The 5,243-nt window shown below is 42.2% G+C and overlaps 1 long non-coding RNA gene across 1 annotated transcript; it reads left to right on the forward strand.

Moving 5' to 3' along the window:
- The first annotated feature begins 223 nt into the window (after positions 1-223).
- Positions 224-4,721, forward strand: LOC141725416 (uncharacterized). The gene is made up of 3 exons (XR_012577266.1): positions 224-1,134; positions 1,232-1,309; positions 3,296-4,721. It is a non-coding gene; the product is annotated as an uncharacterized LOC141725416 (long non-coding RNA).
- The last annotated feature ends 522 nt before the right edge of the window (positions 4,722-5,243 follow it).

Raw genomic sequence — 5,243 nt, forward strand, 5'->3', positions numbered from 1 at the left:
TACCAAATAAAAAAAAAAATTTAATCATAAGAGAGAGAAATATAGTACCAGCAGATGAAAACACCCTAATCGATTATATCCTTGCTGAAATCCTCTATCCATAAATCTTTGGAAAGGAAGGACAAGTAATGTATAAGCTAATAAGTCAAGTTTAATCTATGAAATTCAATCCATAAATTATTATAACATCTTTTAGGATAGAACCCCTATATAAATACAATCTTTTATTTTGTTGTTAATTTTTAACTGTATAGAATGTATGACAGAATCGTCAAGGTTGGAAGATACCTTTACGATCATCTAGTGCAACATCATCCTAGCACCATCATAATCACCCCTAAATCATATCCTCAACTGCCACATTCAGAGACCATTGAACACTTCCAGAGATGGTGACTCCACCATCTCCCTGAGCAGCCAATTTCAATGCTAACTGTTCTTTCAGAGAAAAAAAATCTTTCTAATATCTAATCTGAATCTCCTGTGACCATTTGCTCTTGTCCTTCTCACTTGAGACATGACAGAAGGGTCCAACCCCCACCTGGTTCCAACCCCCTTTCAGGTCGTTGTGGAGAGCAATATGGTCACTCCTGCCTGATCCTCCTTTTCTCCAGGCTAAACAGCCCCAGCTCCCTCAGCCTCTCCTCACAGGACTTGTGCTCCAGACCCTTCCCCAGCTCTGTTTCCCTTCTCTGGAAATGCTCCAGCCCCCAGAACTGGACACAGTACTCGAGGTGTGGCCTCACCAGTGCCCAGTACAGGGGACAATCCCTGCCCTGCTCCTGCTGGCCACACTATTGCTGACACAGGCCAGGATGCCATCGGCCTTGTTGGCCACCAGGGCACACACACTGGCACATACCCACCAGCACCCCCAGATCCTTTTCCTATTGACCACTTTCAAGACACTCTTCCCCATGCCTGGGTTTACTGTGACCCAAGTTCAGGACCAAGTACTCAGCCTTATTGAAACTCTTGCTGTTGTCCTCAACCCGGCAATCCAGTCTGTGAAGATCCCTTTGAAGAGACTTCTTACTCTCTGGCTGATCAACATCCCCATTCAACATGGTGTTGGCTGTAAATTGACTGAAAGTCTCCTTGAGCAAGGAAAACAGCTTGAAAGAATAAACACAGGTAGTAATTTAATTAGCACTTAGAAGATATGCCTTGTTCATGCTGAAGGATAGTTTTCAAAGGTATTAACTTAAAATAATTTTGATGTTATTTGCAGTGAAGTGTTGTTGGAGGATATTCAAAACATGTCCACATGTGTAGATGGGTGTTGCCTGCTCCACTGAGATACTCTAAAGTAAGTTTCAAGTTACTTTTTTTCAGGTGAAGAGGGCAAACTAAGAGTTTCTGGGCAGGGTTTATGGAAGTAGGATCTCAAAAGCTTAGGTAATTACTAATTGTAGAGTGTTCACACAGCTTATTTTAAACCTGCTCTCTGAAGTGGTGAGTGTGATTCACAGGACTGCTAGGGCTGCTCTGGATTAAGATCAGGATTGGGAATTAAAATAAGATTTGTGATACCAAGCACTAAAGAGATACTTTTACTGCAAAAGCCCTCAGCCTCTGCAAAGTCTCTGCCGACAGAGGTGAGTTTGGGATCATTAGCATGTAGCTTAGATGAGGGTGAGTAAAGGCATTTCTGGCAATGGAAATATGGTCATTGCTGTAACTCCCCCCTCTACATGTAGGCTCTGGCACATAAAGCAGGCCTGGATATGTCAATGACCCAAACCACATCTTTAACCGTAACCCACCAACACCTTGTGAAAATACAGTTGTTTGCTTCTGCCAACATAGAATTATAGAATCAAAGAATCATTGGTTTGGGTTGGAAGGAACCATAAAAGGTCATCTAGTTCAGCTCCCATGTAATGAGCAGGGACATCCCAACTTGGTCAGGTTTCTCAGTGCCCCATCCCACCTGACCTTGAATGTTTCCAGGGACAGGTCATCTACCACCTTTCTGGGCCACCTGTGGCAGTGTTTAACCACTCACCATAAAAAAGGATAAATTCCTTCCATTTATCTAGTCTGAATCTAACCTCTTTTACTGTAAAAGTGTTACCCCTTGTCCAATACAACAGTCTCTGCTAAAGAGTTTGTCCCTCATATGAAAGATCCCAATGAGATCTTCCCAGAGCCTTCACTTCTCCAGACTGAACAATCACAGTTCTTTCAGTGTTTCCTCATAGAAGAGATGTCCCATTCTTCTGAACATTTTTGTGACCCTCTTCTGGACTTGTTCCACCAGGTTCCTGTCCTTCCATGCCAAAGAACTCAGAGCTGGACGCAGCACACCAGGGGGGTCTCAGCACAGGGGAGTAGAGGGGCAGAATCCCCTTCCTCGACTTGCAGGTCACACTTCTGATGCAGCCCAGGCTGCAACTGTCTTTCTGGGCTATGAGAACACATTACCAGCTCACATTCAACTTTTCACCCACCAGTACTCCCAAGTCCTTCTCTGCAGGGGTGCTCTCAATTCCTTCATCCCAAGTCTGTACTGATAGTGGGGGTTGCCCCATCTTCATCCTAGCCTTGAGTTTTTCTATGGTCCAGCAGTTAACTTGGTCTACTAGACTCAGATAAATCATACCTAACTTTAATTGCTGATCCACTTTATGCCAGCAGCAAGCACTAGCCTGCTCAGACTAAGTCTGGGTAGAAGGAAGGAAAAAACTCTAATGATCTAGAAAACTTGAAGTCAAACAAGGATACTTGAAGTGAGTCCATGTACTGTGCTGGAGTTCAACTCACTTTTCCTGGAGGAACTTTGGGTGTCCAGATCTCTTTCTGGGTATACAAACCAATGGTTTTGTGCATAGATATACTTGATGTGATCTGTTGAATGATACTCTATGTTTGCAATGGTTTACAGTCATATTCACAAAAAAACATCTGAAGCCAAATGTTCACTGGATTTTGCCACAAGTAGTGGTGCATTTTTATTTTCTATGTCTTCAAATATTTTTAGCTGCAATTCATATGTTCAAAGTCCTTCATTACTATTTATAGTCATGAAACAGATCTTCTTAATATAGATAAACAGTGTTGGACCAGGAAAAGCAGATGCTAATTTAAAAAAACCAAGCAGTCCTGGAAAAACCCAGAGACTGAAGTTCCTTTGCATAAACTATTCCTTCAGTATTTATGAATAACAAATTCATCCACTGAAATAAGGTTGTGAGTGACTCACATTCAGGAAAAGGCCAAAATTCATTGGACAATCTGTTCATAACAATAATTTAACCAGCTCTAAAAATATTTGTGGGGTTTTTTCTTACAGGGAGAAAAAAGTGTCTCACCAAAATGAACTTGTTAAAAGGCAAAAAACAAGACCAAGGACTGGTTTGCAGCCCTGCAATCCAACCCAAATAAGGACAGTATGTGGTTGCACTATCCCAGGAGCAGAGCACTGACTGGACTGTGCCTGACAATCCGATATTTCCCCTCTGAAGCGTGGGAGACAGAAACCACTTGGCAGCTGTATCGCAGCTCTCTGCCTGCCCCAGGGCAGGCCAGAGAAGCACAGGGACAAAGCTAGCAGGGTCTGCCATCCCCTGACACTGACAAGCTCCAGGAACACAAGTAATTTGCTTGGAGCCAAGCAGCACCTAACACTTTTACTCAGCACAATGCAAATATATAAGAAATCATCACTTAGTCCAAGTTTTCAGAATTAATTTTCAAAATCTTGGACAATAGGTAGGTCTTGAACATTTGCATAGTTAGAAAAAAAGAAATGTGTGAATATCTCATGCTTTTTCTTTTATTCTGCATGTTTTGGTGTCCCAAACTACTGCTGAACCATTTGCTTTGACAGTTCCTGCTTCATCATCCCTGTAATGCTTTCTGACTTACTGAGAATGCACTGATATGTGGTACAGCACCAAATACATTCCTGAAATCCAAAGAAATTATATCTATCCAGTTAGGGTAATGTATCTCAAAAAAATCCAAACACACTTCTCAGACATGAGATTTTTTTTAACCATTTCATGCTGAGTGACCTTCAATAAATCAGAGCTAAACAAAGTCCTTATAGGTCAATGTACATATTTCCTCCCTTTAATATGCTCCAGTTTATAGGTATGTAGAAAAATGCTCTAATTTTTCAGCCTCATGCAAACATCCTCTAAATGCAATGAGAATTGGTGCTGTTGTGGCTGGGAACCTCCATGCCTAAATTCTTATGAGTAAGAGCGCTTCCTCCAAAAATGTTTTCCCTTGCACAACAGAGGTTAGGTAGACTCAGCCTTGCACTCCTAGGACTGCCTGTGGGATACCTCCAGCAGGCCAGAATCCTTGGAATTCCCTTATCCTGGGAATAAGGAGTCACCACTCAGGCAGAAGCTGAGCTGGATGTATGCAATGTCCATGTTCCAGGATATCTGTAGGAAAATGGCTTGAGAACCTGGAACAGAACCAAAGAACAAGGAAGTCAGTGTCAACAATGACTGACGAGGCTGAAGCCATTCACGGCAAGAGGTTGGACTTTAGTGTGAAAATAGCTGAAGGAGGCAGAAAACTGCCTGGTTCAAAGGCAAAATTAACTCAGAAATCTAACTCCATAGACTGTTTAGGAGCATGGAGGAAAATGAGGCAGGGAAATGGTCAGGGTGATTTAGATGGGTTTTGCTTGTTTGTTGGGCTACTGAAGGACAGATTGGCCCGTGATTCTTTCAAAAAACTGTGCTGTTTGCTGTAGAGATGAGTATAGGTCGATTCTGCAAAATAAAAAAAATTGGTTGTATGAAACAATAACAATTGGGTTTATGAGCTTATTTAAGAAATCTCACTCAGATGGGCATGAAAAGTGCAGAATGGCTGTATGGGTTGGCTGCAGTGGGTGCAGGCTCACAATGCGCAATGTGAAGTCAATCTCAATGTAAATGAAATCCAAAATACTGTTTACAACAGCATGGTACAGAGTCTGGGCTCTCTGAGAGTGTGAAAGAGAGCCTGAGTTTGCTGCACAGTTGACAAAAAGTCTCTTGAACACTTGCATACCAAGGAAGCAGTTGCTCCACCAGCACATAAATTGGCTGGGCACAAATTGTCTTCTCTTAGAGCCTCTCACCTGGTATCAGGACCTGATCCATACCCATCATTTCCAATGCCACTGGCACCTGGAGTACTGCTAGTACTCCTCATCTTCCTAGCAGAGCATGAAATTATTTGTTACAAGTTTATATAACTGCAATGATTCCTTTGTCATATCAGGATCAAGGGAT

This window comes from Zonotrichia albicollis, chromosome 1, assembly GCF_047830755.1.
Source record: "Zonotrichia albicollis isolate bZonAlb1 chromosome 1, bZonAlb1.hap1, whole genome shotgun sequence".
Lineage (NCBI taxonomy): Eukaryota > Metazoa > Chordata > Aves > Passeriformes > Passerellidae > Zonotrichia > Zonotrichia albicollis.